General features: G+C 38.3%; 1 long non-coding RNA gene across 1 annotated transcript; it reads right to left on the bottom strand.

Annotated features, from left to right (window-relative positions):
* Window positions 1–59: 59 nt before the first annotated feature.
* Window positions 60–26730, bottom strand: LOC140849901 (uncharacterized). The gene is made up of 3 exons (XR_012132266.1): window positions 26602–26730; window positions 26266–26443; window positions 60–3878 (listed from the first exon to the last, which is right to left on the bottom strand). It is a non-coding gene; the product is annotated as an uncharacterized lncRNA (long non-coding RNA).
* Window positions 26731–26740: the final 10 nt, after the last annotated feature.

The raw sequence follows: 26740 nt of genomic DNA, 5'->3' as shown, positions 1-26740 counted from the left end.
GCCAAGAAATTCTTCACATAAGTTATTTGAGTAATATATCTGATGGAGTGAAATACATTACATACCAACATGAACCTGTCTTAAAAATTAAAGAACAAATTTTTACAAGGTTAAAATAGAATGAAGAACAAATTTGAAAAGGAACTTCAAGAATACAGGATAGACACCTTGTTATCATGATGAATTTTTACATTCAACTCCAGTTATTTGAAGGGAGGCATTTTCTTGATGTCAGCTCAGCTCATCAGTACACACTGAGGGTCTATATTGCTGACAGGTCACAGGAGAAGGTCCTTGGGAACTGGGCAACAAAGTATATTTCTCCATCAAATTGACTTTCTGGAATAACACAGATGGCTTCAACTCCTGAAAATTTTTCCAACAATGATTTTTTTTTTTAAGTTCTGGATCATGACAATGCAAAATACTATGTCTAATGACCTCTGTCCTTCAGCTCTTGGCACCTAACAGGTCTATGGTGAATTTGTCTATACATTTCTTCTGCTGAGTCTCATGCAGCCTGTATGTGTTTCTTTAAGTAGATGTCTTTTCTGACACTAGTATTTACTTTCTTGGAAAAGTATATCCAGACAGTAAAGCACATGACTTCCTGGGTTAAAAGTAAAATCTTCTAAGGTGTACCCCAACCAGATTATGCTAAATGTAATATTTTGCACAGTACATGCATCTGCCCCAGTTCCTTACTGCCCACTCATGTGGAGCATTTGTGGACCTGTGAGCAAAGCATTCTAGTAGACCTGTGACATGTATGAGGTCAGCAAGTCTCAAAGCAAGTACAAAGTAAACATGTTACCATCAACTATGGAGTAATAGGGGTGGGGGTGAGGGGCACTGACAGCCACACCCAAAAGCTCACACTGTCCGGTTTGAACCGGGACTTGCTTCTGAAATAGAATAAAGGCAGTGTTATTCTAAAAAATGTGACCAACCAGTGAACCCTATCATAGCTCTGTTTGCTTGTGTTATTCCTCTGTAGCAGCTGACCTTTTACACTGAAGATGATGACATAGAAGGAAAGTGCTAGAGCCACCCAATCTTTCTTTCTTTCCCATTCTTCTCTCCTTATCAGTACACCTAAGGTAGAGAGAACATTGGTAGAATGCCCACATATCAAGAAGTGAAATAAAAAGTTGAGTTAGTTCTGTGCAGTGTTTCTACTCTCTTGCTGAGAAGAAGCCATGTATGTACAAGCCATAATATATGAACTGTGGTAATTTCAGTGATTCTGCATATGAGGTAAATGCTCTTGTATTTGAATTTAAGAATGACATTGTACAAAATAAAGAGGGATGACAAAATTCATACTAAAAGTTTTTTAATTTTAGTCTTTCTTTACTTAGGACAGCATGAAATAAATAGCAAATAAAAAAAACCATGGCCTGTTGTAAGAAAGACTGTAGGAAAAGGGAAAAAGCTCTATATTTTAGTGTCTTTAATGGATATGTTCCTACTTTTTGAATAAGTGGGCTCAGATTTTCATTTTGCACTGGGCTCCACAATGCATGTATCTCCTGTGTGAGCTCCAATGCATGTGTCCCTCAGCAGCCTGGACACTGTCATTTAGGCATTGTCCTTTTCATGTCCCTTCCAAGCCTGCTTCTCTGTCCCTCCTACGTTCAGAATCCATGGGTCACATGGCCTCTTTTAATAAATTCCTTTTCTGATTAATCTAGCTGGGGTGGATTCTAATCTTTGACTAAGTACACTGACTGATAATAATAAAAGTAAAAATAATAGCTAAAAGTTACAGATTTTTATTCTATGCCTAGCATACTGAGATAAATACTATCATATATATTACATAGATGAGAAAATCTAGGGTTAAAAATTAATAAATTGTCTGAGTTTTGGCAGCTAATAAGTCCAGGGCCAGGATTCAAACACAAGTACTCTGATTCCAACTCTGTGTGGAGCCACGTTTATATTACCATTTGTCCTTTTAAACACTGTTGATCCCTATGGCAGGAATTTGACTAAGTTCTAAATAGGCACTGTGCCACCTAAACAAATAACCATTGTTAGAATCCAAGACAGTAAATGTTTGATTCAAGTCTTGTTGCTGAAAACATAATTCTTAGGGAAGAGCTAATAAACTGTCTTTTCTGAGAACCATGTTTGTGGCGATTAAAACTGTTCAATGGCTTTTATGTCTCTGGGATTCCTTGTCTCTGGGTTTTATTTCCCACAACTTTACAAGATTTTACCAGCATAGCATTACAGTGATTAGGAAAGGCAAAGTGAGGAATTTGGATGGCTTTAAATATAAATATGCTCCTCTTGTCCTGTTTCTCAGAGGTGTTAAAATAGCTTTCTCAGCAAGTTGTTTTCATACTGCTGGTGCTATGGTTACTCTTACTGAAGTTCCCAGAGACATCCTGGCAGGATACAAAATTTTGCAATTATAACTGATTCTTGGAAGGTTCTGAACAAATAAATGAAGGAGGGAAAAAGTTAAGATCGATGGAATTTAGGTGAAGATTGATAGAATTTGAGAGCCTGGATAGAACCTGCCTGTATGAAGTTTACCATTCTGCCGTGAGTCCCACTGTGTGTGAAAATTAAATCACTCTAACTTAGGACACATGCCATTTCGGTGTTTAGATGTTTCCAGTTTTTACTAATACAGGTAAGAGAGACATAGGGCTTTTAAAAAAGTATGAAGCTTACTGTAAAAAAAAAATGTAATGTGGGCTAAACTGTGCAAGTTAAAACACTGCAAACCACAAAGGTGAAGATCACAGGACAAATATTTCCTTACCAGCTATGGGTGGGATGGTGTCTTTATGATTTATTCTAAAATAACAAAACAATCTGAAACAATGAAGTGTTTCTCTGTGCCTCGTGAATATATATGAATTCAGTTCATGACAGAACAAGTCATTGGCTGTCTCTGCCAAAGAGCCAAAATAAGGTGATTGATTGTTTTATGTAGAAGCTTGCACTCTAAAAGTACTTGAAATCTATGGTTGATGAAATGCTTGTCTGCCAAAAACGAATGTAACTCTTAAATTGTATCACTATATATATACTGATGACCAGAAGCGCTTGAGAACTAATAATCACAAACTTCTCGCATCCACTACAGATGACCTTACACTATGTTTCTATTACCTCTTTAAACAAAACTCGTACTGCCTTTGAAGTACATATACTAGAAAATGGATTTGATTAGCTTCAGTTGCTCACTTCTCTCCTACTGGAGGATTACTGTTTTCATGAGAATTTTTATTTTACTATAAGCTAGTATGAGTAAGTGGTTTATTTTGTTTGCAGTCAAATAAGCACAATACCCTTACTGAAAGGTAAGTTGCCTAATTTTTTACTTACTTAGAATTTAAAACTATATCTCCATATACTTAGGTAACCATTTATTACTGTAAACCTGTCTTTCAAATTCATGGTTACTGGAATTATTTTGGGGGAAAGGGATTGCTTATACTTTTACTTGTCTCTATCCACAAATATGTTGCCTTAATTTAGATTTCCCTAAATGTGGCTCCTAAGACATGGCTTTACATTTATTTGAAGGGCAATCACAAAAAGCAGGAACGAAGGAGCAGGGAGAGTGAATAGAGTGAGGAAGAGAGGCCAGTACAGGCATGCATTAGAGATTGCCGCTGTACAAAACAGGGACTCAGTATTGCAGGGACCCCTGAGAACCAGAATGCCTGCTGCTGCCCTGGAAGAACAGGTGCTGGGCGTTGGTTCCCAGCTCCAGTCCTCTGTTGGTTGAGGGTTACTCACGGGCACGTTAACTCCTTCTCACATCGGGCTGTGTGTGCGGAGGCTGAGAGAGCTCCCGCGACTTCAGAGAAAGCTCCAAGACAGCAAAGCTGAGACCCTCCTGGCTAGAAGTACTAGTAAAACATAAGATGCCCAGTTAAATTGGGACTTCAGATAAATAGTAAATACTTCTTTATTATAGATATTACATGAGACATACGTACGCTTAAAAATTATTCACTATTTTGCTGAAAGTCTAGCTGGGCATCCCATACCTTTTTTTTCCCCTCCTAAATCTGGCAACCCAGATGTGCTTGAGGTGGGATGCTGTTGGCTTGAGTCTGAGCTTGTCCAGACCTGTCCACCCCTGTCCCAGCTAAAATCAGAGATCGGCTGAAGGCAGGTGAAGCAGGACACCAAAAGCATCTCTACATGTGGGTGTCTTTCTTTAGATAATGAATGGATCTAGAATCACAGCACACCACGTTATACCCACACTTATGCATCATTATTTTTCTGACCTTCTATTTTTCTAACACTTCTATTACTACTAATAGGGCTCAACCTCTCCAAAAATAATCTTTTATTTGATTCTGTACAGCCCCAGATTTGCTCAACCAAAATGGTACAACAGATCACTTACTTTTTGATATAAGTGACAAGTACCTTTAGGCTTTTGCTCAGGCCATTTTCTTATCGCACTGTGATTGCAGAGGCTTCGTGAGCTACCAGGACACATTAGTCCACGCCTTCTAAGATGCAGATGTCAAGACAGGGCCAACTATGGGTTACATTTATTAAGGGCAACAACACTTTTGAGGGGAACGTGGGAGATGCATGGAGGGGGGTGCTTGTTAGACCGCGGCGCTTATCTGCTCACAGGTGAATGAGAGGCACGGAGACAGGATGAGGAGAGTGTCAGACTGCAGTGCAGTTTTAACAGATTTCAGCGTGGCCCAGGGAGCCAAGCCTTCAGGGAAGTCCCGCGCAGGAACAGCTCAAGGGAAATACGGCTGCGGAGAGGACAAGGACGGCTGCGGGCCACAGCAGCTGGAGCCCTCCGGCAGCTGGGCTCCCTGCCTTCCCTGACCTGTGAGGCTTACCTTCACGGGCTGCTAGGCAGCCTTCACCGGGAGGGGCACAAACCACACCCGCTCAAATGTACTCATCGACTGACGGACTACGCTGCTGCAGACAATTTTGAAAAATATGTAAGGCTCATATTCATAAAACTGAAGTAACTGTGATATCTGATCTGTAGAGCTATTCTGGGCTTGGCATTTTGTAGCACTTTTTCATATCACAGCTTATTTTATCAGCTCCTTAGAGTTGTCTTGCAGCAAACTGGCAAAAATAGTATAGTGGCTACTTCTTAGGGCTATTGTGAGGAATTTATAAAATAACTCGGGTAGAGCTCTTAGCATAGTGCTGCCACAGAGTAAACTCTCCTTATTAGATATAGGTGACAAGTTCTTGTCACATAGGTGATCATTAAAAGTATGGAAAAAATGTGGTATGCACCCACATAAAATCATCCTGTTTTCTACATTATTCTTAACTCCACATTCTTGAAGGAAAACATCTTGCTTCCCAGTACCAAAGAAACTGAGAGGATATGCGGGTGGTGGATGGGTTAACTACTCTTACAGTGGTAATAATTTCACATTATATACATGTATCAAATCATATTTTATACCTTAATATTACACAATATCATATGTCAATTATTTCTCAATAAAGCTGAAAAAAAATGTTTAAGAAAGAAACTGAGAAGAAAAGGCTACCAGGATTAGTTGTTCTACTTGTTTTACATAATAGGTGCTGGAAGTTTTGGATTTAGGACTCTAAGTCTACCAAATCTACTTGTCATGTTTTCTATTGATGCCTAACAAACTGCCTCTAAGACTTAGTGATTCAAAATGACAATCTGCCTTTATTGTATCTTTACTGTCCATGGTCAAGAACTCAGGAATCTTGTGGGCAGTTCTCACTCGGAGTCTTGCATTTAGTCATAGTCAGAGACCAGCTGGTGCTATGGTCATCTGAAGGCTTGACTGGGTCTGGAGGATACATTTCCCCAAGATCACTCACTAATTAGATTGGCAAGTTGGTGCTGGATGTTGGTTGGAGGCCTCAGATCCTCTGCACAGGGCTGTGTCAGGATCCTCACAGCAACGTGCTGGCTTCCTCCAGAGGAACAAAGGGAAAGCTGCAGTGACTTAACATGAGCTAAAGTTAGAAGTTACACACCATCACTTCCACAGTGCTCCAGTGCTTATACAGGGGTAGCACACAAGGGTGCGACCAGCTGTCTTGGAGCTAATGTGTATATTGCACAGTATAGGTGTCCAGAAAAAATTATATCATAATAAGGGTGCTTATAGTACTGGATAATACAGATAAGAAACATCTTTCACCAGAGATAAATTAAGCCTTGGTTTTTCACTTGTATATACAGGCAAATGCAACCTTGCTACCATGTTCTACTCTTTTAGGAAGGCCTAAAGCAAGGATGTAAGTGGGCCTCTCTCAAGAAGAATTCACCCCAAAGTCATAGTTGGCTTAGTCTCACCAGTGCACATAATGAATATGCAATTAAATGCTGTTAGAGTAGCTTGGTTTTCCACTTTGCCACCACTCCCAACAATCTAAAATCCTACAAGCTATATATTATCTGTTTGACCCCTAAAGGCACTTGTAATTCCTGCCTTAAAGGAATGGAAATTGTAAGTAGAGAAAAGAGGGCCAAGGGAAGAGAGAGACAGACAGAGTTCCTGAAGCAAGCTGTCCTCCTTACCTGCAGAGGAGATTAGAAGAACAAATAAAAGTCTTGGCAGTATCATGAAAGATTTAGCAAAGGCAAGAGAACAGTGCTCTTGAGAGTGAAATCTGTTAAATACTCAAGTAAGGAAATGGAAATTACTCCTCAGGAGGTCTTTGGAAATTGGAGATTTTAATCTGTCTGGAAGAATTTAGGTGTGGTTTTTCTTGGGGGTAAATTGCTTGGTTTATATAACTGACAAAGTTTCTTCCATGATTTTTTTGACCCCCTTCTATGACTTTTAAAAAAGTTATTCCTCCTTCCTCCACCCTCCCCACACACAAAGGCCCCTTAGGTACCGAGTATGTCATGACTCTATCATGAAGCTCAGCAATTCCCTCTTCTGGGAAGTGGGAGACCACCCAGGCAAGCAATGGTAGGCTACCACTTAAAATCTACATATTTGGCTTGCTGTAATTTATCTGTCATTTCATTCTTCCATTTGTCAAACAATTTCAAAGTTAGTCATGAGTATTACTAATAAAAGTTTCTATTATTTCATATTTCATTTTCCAAAAGTATTTCCCATGCAAAAATATTTTGATTTTTAGTATATTCAATAATACATGCATATTTTTATAGCTCAACACTTTTAAGGAAACAAAAACCTAGTTTGTAATTTGTGATTTATTCAATCCTGATCATTTTCAATGTGTGTGTTCTCATGTGAAGAAATCCAATGCTTCCAACATATTCTTTGAATGTTATGTTTTCTTTTCTAAACAAACAATGTGATGATCAATTTCAAACTTATGCCCAAACTTCTATACAAGTATGTTTCCCATTAAATTTCATCATAACTTTTCAAAATGTGTTTCTCAAACAAATCAAGATTCTTTTATCCCTGCACAGCTAAATAATCTTGATTTAATTTGAGAAAAATTTTGCATATTGGAGGTCAACAGAAATTATAGCTAAGTGCCACTGTTAAAATTTTCATTGTTCTAATGGAAAGATATACATTACCCTTTATACTCAAAATCTAGAAACTCCTTACCTCCTTTTTCCCCTGTGTGATGCTGTAACTTCCAACGTGTTCACTCAGTGAGTCTTTTTTTCTAGTTTAATTGAGGCATAACTGACAAATAAAATTGTAAGATATTTAAAGTATACACTGTGGTGATTTGCTATACATTTTAAAAGGATTCTCCCCATCCAGTCAGCTGACATCATCATCATCTTTATTAGGGAAAAGGGGAAGATCATCTAAATTCTGTTCTCTCAGAAAATTCTAATTATATAATACTGTTATCAACTATAGCATAGTCACATGTTTTACATTAGCTCTTCAGACCTATTCATCTTATAGTTGACAGTTTGCACCTTTTTACCAATCTCTCCCTATTTCCTCGCCTCCCAAACCCTGGCAACTACTTTTCTACTCTGTTTCTATGACCACATCTTCTTTACCTATTCATCTGTTGACAGACACTGAAGTTGTTTCCATACCTTGGCTGTTGTGAAATAATGCTACAGTGAACATGGGCATGTAGGTATCCCTTTGATATTCTTTTGGATATGTACCAGAAGTGGGATTGCTGGATCATATGTTATTTCTATTTTTAATTTCTTGAGGAACCTCCATGCTGTTTTCCATAGGGGCTGCATCAATGTTCATTCCCAAAAACAGTACACAAGGGTCTGCTTTCTCTACTTCTTTGCCAACTAACGGGTGTGAGGTGAAATCTCTTTGTGATATTGAGTTATGTTTCCCTGATGATTGGTGATGTTGAGTACCCTTTCATTACCTGTTGGCTGTCAGTATGTCTTCTTTAGGAAAGTGTCTAATCAGCTCCACTTCCTATCTTTTAACTGGATTGTTTGGTTTGTTTTTGCTATTGAATGTGTCAGTTCTCTAAAATTCTTTGATATATGATTTGCAAACATTTTCTCCTGTTGTGATTGCCTTTTCGTTTTGTTGATAGCTTCCTTTGCTAGGCAGAAGCTTCTTAGTTTGATGCAGTCCCACTGGTCCATTTCAGTGAATTTTATTTTTTGAAATACAAGTCTTTGATTTTTTTAATTGTGGAAAACTTCAAGATTATAATAAAGTTGAAAGAATCTTACAGTGAACACTCATATATCACCTTTTACTATAACCTTACCATGGTCTTTTACCATACCCAAACATAAAACAACTATCATGTCCTCCATAGTCCATCATACAGGTCACCTTCAGAATTTCTGCTGTGTTATCTGTGTATCCCCACTAAACAAGAAAATTTGGGAATGATTCATGTCCTGTGATTCAAATTATAATGATAGTAGATTAAAATATAATAATGACTACAATGGATTGATATACCTGAGAATCCATGAATTCATAATAAATCTTTAACAAATCATTGGTCATCCTTAGAGGTTTCTAGTACCAATCCACCATTCTGAAAATGAATCAATACATTAAAAAAAATAAAGCATTTGTTCTGCTTTCTCTGTAGAAACTATATTTCTGGGTAATTAAATCATTGACAATAAAAAGTTATTTATAGAAGAATTCCAGCTAGTAAGTGCAGAGAGACTAGAAGAAAAGTCACCATTCTGCATCCCTAGTGACATAAAGGAACTAGACAAAACACCACAAGCTGGTAACACCTTATGGTCAAAGGTGGATAGGGAACCCTATAGTGGGATGCTCTGGTTGACAACTCCTGCATCCACTGATCAACCTTAGTATCACCAAAAGCAGGACAGAAGACATTGTTGGTCTCCTGAATTATGTGATAAGAAGTACACAGTGCCTCCTATAAAGTATTGCTCCCTGAAAAAATTAGCTTTTTGCACTGGAATATAGGTCTCTGAATAGGTCTCATTCCCAGTTTATTGGAAAATACAGGTGATAGAAGCACAAGATAAATAGTATTATGAGGAAGTAAGCAAACAAATGTAGAAGACAGGACCTTAGACAGGACCAAAGAGCTAATTTATTCAACAACTAAAGGATATTAAAATGTGGGAGGGTAGCAAGTAGAAGTAGATTAAAGAGACTTAGAGACACATTAACAAAATTCTAATTGTGGACCTTGCTTGGATTCTAACTGTAACAAATCAATTGTAAAAATACATTTTTAAGATGGCTGAGGACATTTGAACATGGAATGAATATTAGATGATATTGGGCAATTATTAAAAGTATTTAGTTTTTTTGATAGCATTGTGGTTATGTTCAAAATTTTAAGAGTCCTTATCTTTTACAGTTATGTAACCAAGATGAAATGTTGTATTTGGGATTTGTTTTAAAAACACTCTAAAAAGTATGCAGAGATACATAAAACAAGATCAGCAAGATATTCTTTCTACATGTACTTATGTTTGAAATTTTTTATTAAAAGTAGTTAAGAAAAAAGTCATTAGGAGCAATGATGATAAGGGAGGGCACATGAAGGGGAAAAAATAGAATGAAGGGTGCATCAGCTTTAAAATGTGTATTTTTAAAAATTAGGTCCCTACGTGTGAATACATTGAAAAATTATATATCAATGATACTTAATAAAATAGATTTAAAAAAAAGAAAAATTACATGGAGAACATACTGTGTGAGTGGGATCCTTTAAAAGCACACTAAGAGTTTGATGGTCTATTAGGTAATAAATGTGAACCCAGTAAGGAATTTTACACTGAACAGTAACAAAATTAACCCATTTTGGGAAAAATAAGTTACTTTAAAGATTTTCTGTAGGTAACCAATATGAAGTCACTTGAGCATAACTTTCTTAAAAAGCATATTTTTTTGTTTCTTATTTTAAAAATGCACAATAATCTTCCAATTGTAGAAGTTGTTTTTAAACTATTTCCCACCCCCAGAGACTCTGAGATGTTCTGTATTTTGTCCCTCCCACCACACCTCCCAACTTTAAGTTGAGATTCCTCTGTTAATGGTGGTGGAGGAAGGGAGATAGCAGACAGCAGAGAAACAAGAGGTCCCAGGGCATCAAAGGGTGAGAAACAGAGGCCGAATGAATGTAGGAGCCACAGCCAACTTCTACTGTCTGAAACCTCACCATTTTCCCCACTACAAGGCATAGAAACTTAGAATCATGCCCAGACAGATAGTTGGCAGAGTCTGCCTTACCTGTAACAGATAAAGCAAGGAGATGGTCTATTGGATCCAAAACAAGATCAAGGAGAGGAAATAAGGAAACTTCCGTCTGGGGTTTGCAGACCTCCGGCTTAGGGAGCATGCAGCACCTCTGTGGGCCTCCTTAGGCAAGCAGGAGCTTTCACTAAATGTACAGAGCTTGAGTAACTAATTTCTTGTGAATACTGAACAAAGCTGTATGGGTAAGTCACAGCAAGGAGTCCTGGAGAGATCTAGCAGCAGCCTCAGGCTGCGCAGGGCCTCTTGTGGAGGCAGCAGAAAAATGAGGTCATCCAGTTTAGGAAAATCCTCCTGACAGAGGCAAGGATTTGAGATTAGAGCCCAGACACAAGTGGCAAGGAAGGGCGGTATTGCTGAGAGTGAGCAGGAGCAGGGCAAGAACTGTACAGCATGCCGGTCCACCTGGTGGTAAGCACAGCCGTGGCATTCAGGGGACCTAAACAATGCAAAACGCAAAGAAAAAAAGGAATGTGGGTGGAAAGAAAGGATGTTAGGGGGAGACAGGAAAAGCAAGTAAGGGTTGAAGTGGGTGCTGAACTAACCTAGAGTGTATCTTGATACATCCCTACGGTGTAATGCATTGACCTCTAGCACACCCTGGAAGGACATTGCCAAGGTGAGCTTGGGTTACCTTGTCCTAAGGTGTGCCACTTTTATGAGACATTAAACTGTTTGGATTTTTTACTGAACGATAATCTTTGCCTCAATAAATCATAATATAATCCTTATCTATTGTTCAATAAGAATAAATATAGAAGTAATCTTGCTAGAAGTTTGTTGTTATTAATACTTTAAATATTTCTTAGTTCTATTTCAAAATACATTATGCGCCATCTCCTATTTCTTCCCTGCTCAGACCCACCATGCATTTGAAGGTGGCTGCCCCCAAAAAGGAGCTGGGTCTCTCCAGCCTAGTTTGATCACTGTGTAGGATTCCATCTTTCCCTCTCTAGATGATTCTAATTCATTCTAGTGCAAGGAGCACATTACAAAGCCTGGTTATCATCAGTCTACTTGTTCTGTGCCAGTATAATTTGTACCTCACTGTTCACAGGTCCTAATATAATATTCTTCACTTTGCTTTCCTTTAAACATGTTGTATCAGTGAGCATAGGCTGAGCTATGCTGCAGTAAAAATAATGCCTCCTCCCCCAGATCTCAGAGGATTGACACCACAAAATGTTTCAGTCATATTTTGTGTCCATTAGGAGTAGGTAAGAGGAAGGTAGCTTCTTTTTATGGTGATCATTCAGGAGTTCAGACTCATGAATCAGCCACCATCTCAAATGTTGCCCATTTTCATGTCAGAGCTAAAGAAATTTCCTGGATGATCTTGCACTGGCATACAAATGCTCCTCACCAAATGTGACCTGAACTATTTCTATTTACAACTCACTGCCAATCACTAGTCACCTGGCCCCACTCAATCAGAAGGGATCAAAGAAGCACAATGTAACCATGTGCACAGAGGACCAGATATACGACAAGCTGCTCAAATGGTACCACATCTTCATTGAGAGGCAACTTTTTCTTGTTTTTCATGGCAATACTGAGGGATATAGATATGTTGTATAACTGAGATGTACCTACTAATATGTCACATTAATGAGAATAAGAAATTTTGTCTTTATTTTTTCTGATGTGTCCCTAAGGCTTGAAACAGTGCCTGTCACATAGGAAATTTTGAATAAATATTTTGGGTAAATTGAACTCTTGTGAGAAGTGAGAAGAGACAGAAGACAACTAAAAGTAATATTTCTTATCAGAATGACTGTGGTAAACTTTCTCTTCATTATTTCAAAAATCACCAAGAATTCCCACAGTCAAATGATTCCTCAGATATATTAGAATGGTGCAGGAACCACTTCCTCACATTGCTGAAAGGCTTACCCATAATGTCTTAAGCTCAAGTACAAATCTCGTCATAGACCATGCCCAGTATCACATATCTAGCCACAAAAAGCCAAGTTAGCACTTTTCTACTTTGCGAGACCCCAGGACTCTCCCTCTGGACCTTGTGACCAGTTCTAGGGAGCTGCCTCGGGGGCCATACTGAGTCTTCCCTCTGATCCTAGGCCCAGCATCTGGACTGCATGGAGACAGAATCCAGCCATTGTGCAGTTTGAGTCTATCAGGGAAGCCCAGTGTCACTCACATGCTGACAAGTAACATCATATGGTGACCAGTATGAAAATAGAAGCCATTACGACAGGAGGGGTTCACATCTCCTGGCCTTACCCAGTTGCCTCTGCATCCTGGATATTGGTCCTTACTCATGGTTAGGAAGAAGACATGGCCTCTCTAAAGGAATGACACAAGGTTTAAAGGCAGCAGACTGGCAGATTAACCCTGGCTGGAAATCTGTCCAGTCCAAGAGCCAAGTCTCATGCCTGTGTGCACCCCTAGCATCAGCCACCTTCCTAGCTTGTGATGGAGCCCCCTGAGCTTCTCATGAAGGGAGTTAAGCAGAAACCAGGACTGGATGCTCTGAGTGGACCATTCATGACAAAGAGCTGCTCAGTCCCCAATAGAAGTTCCAAAAGGGACTCCTGAATCTCCTGGACCCCCTTGAGCTTTTCCTTCTAGTGCGGGACACTTCATGGGCCGGTTCAACATTTACCTGGGCTGGGCTGGTAGGCACACAGTGCCTGTTACGTTAAAAAGATGAGGGATCTAGGTGAGTCTGCCTGGCCCAGGTATGTCTGACATCATTCCGGAGGTGGCTAGGGCAGCAGACCCGCCTGCATGGAGCTGAGACAGGGAGGCCCCAGCCTCTGGCTTGTGAAATCCACCTCCAGCCTCTGGGTAGCATAGACCTCCTGGGCATTCCTCTTCCTCAGCTGGACTGTTTGACCCCTTTCTGCACTGTGCTGACTTACTCCTGTCCCCTGAGATTCCTCTTCCTACAACCCAAATTCTGCTCTCCTCACCAGACTGACACTGTGGACAATTTGTCTGGTATCTTTCCACCCTGCTTCAGTCATTTATAGGTTTATACCAACACTCTTTATAATGTGTAGTTGGTTTTGACTCAGTTTTTACAGCAAAAATATGATAAACTAAACATCTTTCCTCATCAGTAAATGTGACTCTGTTGCATCATTCTGTAACAGCTGTTTAATTTCCACAGGATGGATGGCTCATAAATCCTTTCTCCTCTATGATTATTTCTTAGTTGTCTCCTGCTGAAGATAACACTGTAGTCATGTATCCTGCATGCACCCCCAGATCAGCACACACTGTGGAGTATAAGGGCATGGGAAACGGGTTGTTTAGGGGTGGGTCCTGCCTGTCCCTCTTATCAGCTGTCTGACCCTGGACCAGTTGTTTAACTCTCTGAGCCTCAGTTTTCTCACCTGAAAAATGAGCCTGCTGTGGAAATCTTGCAGGTAATACAGCCACATAAATGATGGATTGCCATCCTAAGGTATCTTCTTGGGGCAGGAACAATGCAATTATGGTAGGGACTGATTAGAAATACCAAGACATTAACTGTAAAAAAGCAACTATTCTGTTTTCAATTCATTACTGACAAAAGAGAACCAGATTCTTAGATTTATATTTCCAATTGATGAGTATCACTACATAGTTTAAAAAGTTAAAATGTCATTTGAGATTGCTGTTCTCTGCTTTTGTAACTTGAGGTACTGCTGGTGGGATGGGGGCTTAGTTATATATATTTTTAATTTGTGAAAATCATATTAGCTATATATACTACAGCAACAATGTGCACACACCATCACAGCTTTCTATTCTGACAACACTCATTTTCTTCTGTGAGTGGAGACATCTCATTGTTTTCTTTTTTACTTTGTACATAGCTACTGGTGTCTTTAAGTAGATTGTTATAAAAATTGCATCTAAGCAAGGTTGTAACTCTTGATGGAGTAGACTGTTGCTGGGTAAGCAGTCAGTCTTACTGGCACAAAGGAGGACATGGCTGTGTGGGTGAGGAAGTGAGTCCATTTATGGAGGGGACACACGGCGGGAAGTCAGAGCATCAGTGCACTCCTGGAGCAGTGCCACAGGATGGAGGGTTGAGGTGGGAGGACACGGTGCAGTGTCAAGAGTTCAAGCCAGGTGAGCATGCCCCTGTGGAGGTGTAGGAGCTCTGACAGGCAGAGGGACATGCACATGGGTGCACAAGCAGATGGGTGTAGACTGTTAGCTTCTGAGCTAAATGAGGTAAGAGACCCCCTAGCAGGGCATCCTGGCACAGCTGCTCAGGGTGGATCTTTCTTTTTCATTAAGGTATCATTGATATACAATCTTATGAAGGTGTCACATGAGCAACATTGTGTTTACAACATTCACCCATATTATCAAGTCCCCCTCCACACCCCATTGCAGTCACTGTACATCAGCGTAGTAAGATGCTATAGAATCATTCCTTGTCTTCTCCATGCTGTACTGCCTTCCCCGTGAGCCCCCTATATTATGTGTGCTAATCGTAATGCCCCTTAATCCCTTTCTCCCTTCCTAACCCTTTCCCTTTGGGGAACTGCTAGTCTCAGGGTAGATCTTGATTGTCTAATAGTCATAGAAATACCACACTCCTGCCAGTGATGGATTCTAGGTGGGTACGTGACTGTCTTCTGGCCTGGAAACAAAAGGAAGCATTCAGGGAAAGGTTTCTGGAAAGGGTTCTTCTCTTGTCAGGTGACAGTCAAAGAAAGCCCTCTTTGTCCCCTCAGTGAGTACACGACAGGATGTGAAACCTGGAACCTCTACTGTGTCCTATGATGGGGGAAGCAACCTGAAAAAAAAGCCAACTTAGAGGAGTGTAGGATCTAAAACTAGCAGAGATCTAGACCTGTACTGGAGCCTAGAATTGCTTTCCCTTTGGGCTTCTTGTTAATGAATGCAAGATATTTCTTTACTGTTTAAACAAGTAGAGCTTAGTGTCCTGATATTGTAATAGAAAACATCCTGATAACAATCCTTTACTCCAAAGTTAGCACCTACCACTGCCAGTTAATCTGCTGGTAGTTCTGAGCATGATGAATCAGAGGGACTTCCACTCTGGGTTATTGGAAACAACAACTAGTCTCATTTTCAGATAAACCATATATGATCCGGGGCTTAGAAGCTCCCCAAGGAAAAGGCCATAGCCAGACTTTATGGCTTCCTAGTGGGTCTCTCTTACGTGGAGCTCCAGACAAGAGCCTCAGGGTCATTCCACCTGTTAAATAAATCATCTTAAATGTTCTTAATTAACACAAAATGTGAATTTGTTATGTTACCGTAGCTATACAGTTTAGGTGTGATCCATATCTAAGTAACAAAGTGAAGTTAATAAAAAATAGTTTATTCAAATAAGAACATTATATTAAAAAAGTGAGGGGAGAGAGAAAACATAGCTGTGGGGTAAGAAGTTAAGCTATAGAAGCTAGAATTTCTTAGCAAAGAAATTGTCAAATTTACCAATTCAATAAAGTTCTCGGCAAATTTTCTTGTCAAGGAACTTCTGACAGGCAATTCCTGAACTTTTAGAGAAACAGAACCAAAAAATGCCAAGAGATCATGTCAAAGAACAGAATAATTTTAATTATTCACCATGAACCACACCAAGATAAACAATTATGGGAGTGTGCATGTAATACTTTGAGTCACTAATTTGTAAATGACAAAGATCGGAAATAAGGGATTTTCTTCACCCATAAGACATCCTAGTTACTAAAGCTAAGATACAAAATATAACAAAAGTCAACAAAAGGAAATTGAAAAGGAATGTATAAAGACAGGATGTATAGCATTTTTCACCACCTAACATTACAATAGGTAGATGGATTAACTAACTATACAATCTGACTTAGAAAATATAGAAAAGATTATTTAAAATAATATCATGTAAAGAGCTTAGTTGGCTTCCTTTTGTTGAATGGTATTCACACTTTAGTGACAGAATTTTAGAAGTTTATGAGTAAAGGGAGGAATGCAGTAAATAGTTCTTAGACCACCTACATTTAGCATACATTAAATTACACAACACATTCCTTTAAGTAAATGCTCTTTTTATAACATTCATTCCACTTACTGATAGAAGCTGCTCACAGGGTTGTGATATTTAATGAATTCACAAAATGCAGCTGTACTTCAAGCTCTTGGCAGCTGTCCAATAACTTTAATATAAATTTTTAGAGACAGAAAAAACAATTATACTAGAAATAATTTCACATTTTCTTAGTAGTTCTTAATTTGGTGGGGGGTATGGGCAGGGAGATCAATAGACACAAACACTGGGAAAGTGTTATAGTAAAAATTAGGGTTAAGTGTGAGCAGGATACAGACCCGAAGAAATCACATTTACATGTGAAAATGCCATGATATCATCAGGTACACCCTCACGATAATATTATATCAACTGACTTTGGTCAGACTCTTGATTTAAAGTAGAGAAATCTAATGCAAATCAGCTTAAACTAAAAGGGAAGTATTTTGACTTGCATGATCAAATTGTAGTGAAAGCAAGCTCGCTAGAACCTAGGACTCAAATACCATTAGACTTGATCTTCTCTTGCTCTATACGTTAGTTTTATTTACTTCTACTGTAGGTTTCACTTTCTTTGTGGAAAGAAACATGGCTGATGGCAGCTTCTAGGCTCACGCACTAACAGCTTAATGATAAGATAATGAAGATTTTAAGGAAGGATTCTGATTGGCCTGGCTTGTATGATTGACCAATCATTATAGCTAGGGTTGTGGGATCCAGTTAAGTTTAAGTCCCCATCTTTAGATCAAAAACTGTGACCACAGAGGTGGGTCATGCAGATTCTATTCTAACTAATTAATCAAATCTCTCATTATGAGGATAAAGTAGAAAAAAATAATACTAAATAATGATACACATAGGAAAAATTCTATATGCCACATTAATTAGAGAAGGGGTAGAAATGGTCTGTAGAAAATCATCAGGTTATAGAGACATCTTACGGAGTGGGAGAAAATAATTGCAAATCATGTTAACTGACAAAGATCTAGTACTCAGAACCCTGGCAACTCAACAACCAAAAAGTGTAACAATAAACAAATGGGTAAAAGTCTTGAACAGACACTTCTCCAAGGAGGACACCCATATGGCCAACAAGCACATGAAAAGATGCTCAACATCATTAGTCAATAGGGAAATGCAAACTGAAACCATAATGAATGCTGATGAGTAGAAAAATTCAAGCCCCTATACATTGCAGGTGGAGTAAAATGGTGCAGCCACTGTAGAGAAAAGTTTGGCAGTTCCTCAAATAGTTAAACACAGAATTACCGGATAACCCAGTAATTCAACTCTTAGACATATACCAAAAATAACTGAAAACAAGTGGTCAAACAAAGACTTGTAAATAAATGTACATAGCAGCACTATTCACAACAGCTAAAAGATAGAAACAACTCAAGTGTCCATCAACAGGTGAATGGATAAACAAATGTGGTATATCCATATATACAGTGGAATATTATTTTCAGCCTTAAAAATGAATCAATTCATAATATATGCTAAAATATGTATGAACTTCCAAAACATTCTACTAAGTGAAAGAAGCTAGACATAAAAGACCACATATTGCATGATTTCATTTATATGAAACATTCAGAACAAGTAAATTCATAGAGATAGAAGGCAGACTGCTGGTTTCCAGGGGCTAGAGGAAGGGAGGAATGGGGAACAACTGCTGAATGGGTATGTGGTCTCCTTTGGAGGTGAGGAAGGTGTTCTGGAACTAGATAAGAGGTGATAGTTGCACAATATTGTGAATACACAAATTGCCACTGAATTGTATACTTTGAAATGGTTAATTTTTATGTCATGTGAATTTCATTTCAATCTCAATAAAAAAATTTTTAAAGACCATCAGCATGTCAACCTTAAGACATCCTCATCCTCTGGACAGGAAAACTGTAGGCCTTCAAAAGAATGTTAGTGCTTTTAAATATAAATACTATTTGATAGGTTATAGTCTAATTTCTTAATACTTGATTTTCCTCACAGGGGGATTTTTAGGCAGATGATGTTTTCCTTATCCCACTACAGAATATACCTTATTATTATATATCTTGAATTTTTTTATCCTTCTTCAAGATATTGGACTATAATAGAGTCCTATTCCTGCTATGTACTCTCTAATCCTAAAAGGAGTATCTAAGTCACATAGTTACATACTTAGTCAATAAAAGGCCATTAATGAAGGTATTAATGGCAAACTGAATAAAGGCCACCAAATACCATTGGTTTTACTGAATAATAAATACTGAGGTGACCGTTAGTGGCTTTCTATTCCAAATTACCATGTTCAACTTTCATTTTTTGTCCTTCTTCCCACTATTTTCCCTTGCTACCTGAATCCATCTAAACTCTCAAATGGCACTAAAAGAAACCTAATCAAAAACAGAGAAACTGAGGGAAAACTGTAGGAAAGGCAGAGAACCTCAGTAGTGATTGGAGCCAGGAACTCTTCAGCGCACAGGTCTCCCTCTCTCATTTGCGCTGGCTTTGTTCTTGTCCTACTCCTTTACGGGGCTGGAAACATGCCTGGCAGCACCAAGTTTATCATAGCTTGTCTTAATTTCAGGCTTAAGGGGATGACCAAGCACAAGATACCTTGACAGTGGAGAGATGAGATTGGCGGCAGTTTTATTACTCGCCACTGCTCACAGCCCAGGGCAGGAGGCCGCTGAATGCCATGCAGGGCCACAGAGGGGTTGTACTCTAGAGCAGAGTGAACAACTAGGGAACATCGGAGAGTTTGTAGAAACAAGGGTGGGGGGATGCCTTGGTTCCCACACAGGTGTGCAAGTGGATTGTTTGAATAATCCTGGGCTGACAGGGAACTGAAACCTACTAGTCAAGGACAAGCAGTAATTGCATTTGGTCCGTTTGATAAGGATGGTTGCCTGGCTAGGGGATCTTATCTGTGGGAACAGAGTAGGGATGGGAACTTGCAGTTAGGTCATTTTATATCCTTCCAGTTTTAGATATAAGGCAGCACACAATTTTAGTTTATTTCTAACACCACAAAACTTAACCACTAGGAATGGGCCACTCCTTTTCCCTTAGCCTAGGAGGAATTATTCTGCTTAGCTTGTCTGGGATTACATGCCCACCCTTAAGGCCAGAGTTTAGAGAACTATGATTATCAGCCTTGCTGGGCCACAGGATTGGGCATGAAGCACTGCCCCCCAAAAAGAAGGACCTCTCTTTTCAAAAGATGTTGGGGATCAAAAAGCAACACAATTCCTAATCACAGTACGTCTGTTCTCCTTGCTTCTTTCCTTCCTCTTTCTTATCAGTTCTCTATTTTTCTCTTCTCTTTTTGTCTCTGTCTTCTCTGTCTCCTTTTGTCTTTCACCCCTCTTTCCTTTCTCCCTTTTCTCTTTCTCCTCCTCCTCCTTTCTGTTCTCTTCTTTCTCTCTCCTTCCCTTTTCCCCACACCCACTTTTAATCATCCATGCCTGCAAAGCCACCCACAGCCATCATCCTGTACAAGCAGTAGGAATCTGGTGGCCTTTAGCTTGATTTCTGCTTCCTGCTTTATCCAGGTCACTGGGTAAAGGGTGAAGAATTGGGCAGAGCTTAAATTACTGAGAGCCTATCTTCCCTATCAAAATTTAAGGGAAATTGCCAAGTTTCTTGAAAAGAGTACCCTAATTATGGAACAAAATTTCTCTGTCATAATCTAAGATGAACTCATGAAACAAAAATTATTGTCTAAAACCTTACAAGTATTAAACTTTCAATGCAAAAACCTCTCAGTGTCTCTGTATGGTTTCTGATAAAGATTTCTTTTGAACTACTTTCTGACATGTAGTGCCTCTAATTAAAATGATTATTGAACCCTTCTCTCCAGTTTGCTTTGTGTGAAAGAGGGTAATGAAGGCATCATTAATAAGAACCTAGCTGCTGAAAGGAGGCCGTAAAGAGCACAGCTAACGTGGTCAGTAAGATAGTCTGGAATTATATACAAAAGTAATTGAAACTCTTCAGGATCTAAGCAAATAATAGTAACATCTGTAGTGCTCCATTTGAGCACCAGCAAAGAGTGAACAGAACCAAATACTCCAGTTGTATTTGCTTCCTAGGCCCAGGCTGTTTTGCTTCCTAACTCCCATTACTTAGAGAGTATCTGGTTTATAGCCCGAAATCCCTGGCAGAATGTATGGTTTGTGGCAGGAATGCAGTTAATTTCAGTGCCTGACTGACTGAATAAATGCATAAATGGAAGATGTCAGGTCATTTATAATAGCTTTCTCATGCAGTGAGAAGAGCTCTTTAAATGGCCTGATGGTCCCAGTCTGGCCACACATGGTAACCTGGGCTTCCTGGAGCTAGTTAGGGGGGTCTCTCCCTGCCACTGGAGTAGATAGATAGGAGCAACAAAGAATTGGTGCCCAAGAATCCTGGATGCACCTGCTAACAGTGATCTGAAACTAATCCAGGCCAGGAAGGAAAATGACTTCCAAGCTGAGTCCTCATTATGAAATTTACCTCCAAAATTACAGGAGTGTGAAGAGAATTTTAGCAGTTCCAGATTCTTGAGTTAGAAAGTCTCAGAAAAAAACATATGTTGATAGAGGTGAAACTGAACCCCAAGATAATAAACCAAATTTATAAAATAACAGTGCTTTAAACTGTCCCATTGCTATTTTTAATATAAAGTGCATTTGAAAAACTTTTCATAAACATGAGAAAAATATTTATTGACTTGGTAATAGTATTCATTCCATCAAGGATTTTTTTAAGTCAACACAACTTAGATTAAGTTGTAGTTTAATATGCTTTTCAAGTTATCCTTCAACTAAATTAGTGTCTATGATGATAAAAGAGTTGAGTTTATTTTTATATTTAAACATGTGGTTGCATGTTAGCTAACATTCCAAGAGTAAATCTATCTTTCCAGATTTTAAATATTAACCTGAAAATTGTCAAGATGAGAAATGGTGTCAAATTTTTACTAGATATGGTGACAGAGACAAAAATTCTTTTGAGAAGGACTGAGTTTGATTATAGAAATGTAGTTTTTTGGCCATTCCTTATATTTGTGATATATATATTTCTCTCTCTCTCTATATATATATATACATATATTTCTTTATCCTTTACATAGTGATCTGGATATATATATATATATTTACTGTACATATAATACATATTAATCTACATATATAGCATAATTAGTTATGCAGGGGTGGGGAATTACCACAAGATGTGAAAACCAGGAGGTCTATGTAACCACACACTTACAGAGAGACCTTATGCTTCAAATGCCTGATTGTTAGATCATATGTGACAAAATGCAGCATTCTGCAAGCATTCACACTACTCCTCTGTCAGCTTAGTATAAAATTCTATCGGTAACTTGTCAGATATAAGTTGAGTAAAGCAAGGGAAGGGTTAGTAGTTTCAATGACATCATGCAATGAAATCCTATAATGGAAATTAATTTTTATACATTGTATGACTTGTCCACTCAGTACCATCTCTAATTTCAGACCAGGGGTCTTCTGTCCTAGGTTCCATGGTTTAGAGGCCCCTGCTCAGGTCTTTCTCTGAATTCACCCCCTGCTGCTCCCACACACCCCTTGGGACAAGTGGATGGGCTCATCTGGACCTCTTGCTCCGTCATCTTTTTCACACTACGTGACTAGAATCCTAACGCACATGTGCTCCTCTAGGCCCAAGGGACAGTCAAATGGTGGCTATGAGGGGGTATGGACAGAGCTTTGACACAGGGGCCCTATTTTTCTTGGGAGAAAATGTGATGTCACAGTGTAATGGCATAAGGTTGGAATTAAAAATTGTATTATTTGGGTAATCTGGGGGTCTGTCTAGAAGTTTCTGGCTTTCCCAGAGAGTATAGGAATATTTCCAAACCTGAAACATTTCCTGTTCCAATATCAGGTAGGTATTTGGGAAATTTTTGTGAATTTTGAGAGGAAACCAGGTATGTAAGGAAGAAGTGTAAAGGACTGCTTTCCTGAGAGTTTAAAAAAACACTACATGTGAGGAATGTTCCTTCAGAACCCTGATGACAAAGTGTGTCTTGGGGTTGGGAAGAGACTGATGCTTTCGCTGATAGCTCAGAACCCACCACCCCTCTAATAATTCAAAATATGGCAACATTTAGAGCATCAGGTGAAAGAATCCTGAGCAGGAATCCTGGAGATCAGAAAAAGGATACTTTGACAATAGAGAAATGAAGTCTACTTAAATAGTCTGAAGGGCAGCAGGCATTAGCCAGGGAGAGGAGAGCAAGGGAAGACAGAATGCTGCAAGATGACCTGAAGCAATCCATTGGGTAACTTCAAGAAGTAACTGGTGAACTCTCAGGATCTAGCTTGCAGGGCTTCAGTTACTTGTATTTGCATGTTAAAAGCTAAACAATTGTTATGAAAAGACAATACACAGAAAAAACTACAAATGACCAATAAGCTTTGAAAAGACACTCAACTTCACTAAACGAACAGAAATGAAAACAAAACCTTTCTCCAGTTAGACTGGCAAAATTTGATGAGACTGATATCCTATAGAGAAAGGGACACTCTTATATATGGCTCATTAATACCATTGAGGAATTTCAGCTAATGAAATACTAACCCAGGAGCACAAGTTATTTACAACAGCATTGTTTATCATAGCTAAAAACTGGACAACATAAATGTCTATCGATAGAGTAATGAGTAAATAAATCATAAGATACATTACAATGGAGCACAGTGCAACAACTCAGTTCAGTAGCTGACTTTAAAAGATGGAATTTCATGACATGGTAAAGAGAAATAGGAAAGCTGAAGAACAAATTATATGGATACATTTATTCATTAAAAAAAATAAAACCTACGCAAGCAGAAGCAAAAGGTAGCCAGTCACAGTTTTATAAATGTTGGCAGAAGATACGAGATTTCTGGCTCAAAAACTAAGGACAGTTTATTATTGACATTATTAGCATAGGTAGAATATCAGTATTTGCACCAGCTACCCTAGCTGCTATTTCCAGAGGGCAATGCGAAGTAGGCCATGTAATGTAGCCCCATACAGTGGTGTGTGTTGTTGGAGAGAAATCTTGAGTTTAGGGAAACCAAATCCTTTACACTGGCCAGTAAGCTTACCTGACCTTATCTTTTGTTTTTTAATTGAGATATAATTGACATATCAGCTTCAAGTGTACAACAGAGTGATTTGTACACATTACCAAATGCTCATCATGATAAGTGTAGTTACCATCTGTCCCTGACCTTATCTTTATTGTAAGAGAGGGAGACATTACCATTATTATGCTGTGCAGTAGAAAAATAAACACACTCACCCTTTCTAGAAGTAGACACTATATCTTCCAAGCCTGTTCATTATCTAAATATTCTTTAAAATATAGTCCTGAACAAAGACAGTCATTACCTCTTCTCATATGACTTGTAGTAACATGAAAGACTCATGGAGAATTCCATGAATTCTCAATATTCCATTATTATTTTCATTTTATGTAAATAAACAAAATAAATTGTAGCTGTCAATTAACAAGGTATGCTATTTTACCTAAACTTATAACAATGAAAACATTGATATTCTGGTCATCCAGTATCACAACAAAGATTAATCTTTTTGTATGTATATATAAGAATATATTTTGATTGTGACTGATATATTGCTTATTTTATGCTCATTCTATACAGGCAAAAATGGCTTATAATGATTATTTTATCTAATATTTTTCACTCAGAAAAATAATATCTAGAATGATCACTGGAAATGTTCAGGACAAAATTAGGAAGATAATTTTAAAAATTATATAGACTTAATAATGACCATCGCATGCACAATTTTTTTCCACACATTTTACACTGGAAAATTGTTCTTAAAAACAATGATATGTCAACATCTCAACAAGAACCTTTTACTCTGTAAATAATACACACTACTAGTCTAGGAGAGTATAAATAAAAACAGATTTTTTAAACTAAAATACCCACTTCTTCATTTTACTGTTGAAGAAACTAAAGCCCAGAGACATTAAGAACTTGAAGGTGGGCAACAATTAGTTAATACCAGAGCTGAGACTAAACCCCACATGCCCTGACTTGGAACACGGGCTCTTTCTTCTTATCTAAACCCATATACATGATATGATAGAGCTTTCAAACTGGGGTATGCATACTCCTGCAGGCAATGGCAGCATGCCAGGGGGGTAAAGCCACAGATAAACACTGTGTGTCTTGCATCAATGTAAATATTACTCAAAGATTTGAGGAGAGTTATGAGGAACCACTTTATTTTTATATTAAGACAAGATCGATTGTAAAAGAGAATATACATTTAACATGAATTTTTTAAATTTCAGGCTGGATTCCTCAGGCTAAAATCCCACCTCCTGGAGGTAAAAATTCTCTGTGCCCACTCTGCTAAGGATACTTCTTTTGTAAAAATTTTATACTACCAATATTAGGATGTCTAGGAAGGACTTTTTTTCCCAAAACTGCCTTCACTAACCTCCATCTTTGACAGTCCACAATTAAATTTGCATTATTTTAGTCCTTATGATCAGTTAAACTGTGAACTTTTCTTGAAAGGGGAACACACTAAGGCCTTATAATAAATGAGGTTCTGAGTTCCTTTCCTAAGAACAAAACTGGGTTTCATTTTTTGGGTTTTTTCTCTTCTCTTTTTTAAATTGAAATGCAGTTGATATACAATATTATGTTGGATTCAGGTGTACAACATAGGGATTCAACAATAATATGCATTTCAAAATGCTCACCACAGTAAGTAGTTACCATTTGCCACCATACAAAATTAATTACAATATTATTGATCTTTTCTCTTTTTAATCATTATAAAGTAAAAAAGATTTTAAAAATAAATCATGGATTAAATTTTTAAATATAATTTCAACAGAAATTAACTGGCTGGTAGTTTACTTCACTAAGATGTTCTCTGAAAATATTTTGCATATGGATCTAAAACTCACATTTGTGTAATGTACATAATTGACCAATTAGTATGCATTTCCATTTTTCTTTGTAGCATATCCTTAAATGATATCTGAAATTCTATAACACATATGCACAGCAAATATGGGAGCTAAGAGGCCAATAAATTATTTTATGCATTTTCTCAGTGGACCTTTCCTTTCAACTGATTTCTGGGATAAAAAAGACTTAAACAATAGTTCTCACATGATTCCTCCCTTCATGATAAATTAGAGGACTTTACCAACCCACCTCAACCAGGCCCAAATACTTTTCAGAAATACTAAAATAGCCATGTTTGATTTCTTCACTGAGAGATTTATGAATGCTCTATTCCAATACCAGCATTTTTGTACATAAGTTGCCTGACCTATTTCAAAAAGCTGCATTTAATTCCTAGATTTCAAGTTCAAATTTAGAGCCAAGAAACTAACTCATTCAACTGAGTCAGCATTGACTGAATGCAGTGTATTAGGCCCTGGCAAAAAACAGTGATGGCATAGACAGAATCCTGCCTCCAAAATTACCCAAGCTAGAGGAGAACCAAACTCATATAAATAACATCATAAGATAGCCTATGCTAGGGGAGCAACCAGTTTAAACAAAAATCCATACTGGAAGAGACTCAACAAATAGCGGCTCAACTTACCCATTTTCTGCCAAAGGAAGGACTTCTCAGCTACTGACCAACATGTTCTTATTCCTGGCCAATAAGGTCAGCAAAGAGTTGCATTTTTCTGTGCACCTGCGCTCTTGGGGCTCCTTGAAACCACCATCTCATCTCCATCCCAGGACTGCGTCCAGGGTAAGGCAAATGAGGTGCTGGCCTTAGTACAAAAATTTAAGGGACATTCAAAATTCAGTAGTCAAAATAAATATTTTGTACAATGTATTTTTTAGAGAAAGTCAAAATTAATGCAAAAGCATCCATGATGAGCAAAATGGCAAATTTTAAAGACAGAATCAGCAGTACTGGATTTTTTACCTTTTGCCTCAAGCTCCACTAGGATTCTGGAGACCCCTGCTTCACATAGGGCCAGTGGTCACCAGACACATCTGATATTCAGATCTCAAATCAGCGAAATTACTGTTACTGGGTGACTGCCGAGTGTGTTGGACGTATG

This window comes from Manis javanica, chromosome 6 (genome assembly GCF_040802235.1).
Source record: "Manis javanica isolate MJ-LG chromosome 6, MJ_LKY, whole genome shotgun sequence".
Taxonomy (NCBI): Eukaryota; Metazoa; Chordata; class Mammalia; order Pholidota; family Manidae; genus Manis; species Manis javanica.
This window is presented reverse-complemented; position numbering and strand designations above follow the sequence as displayed.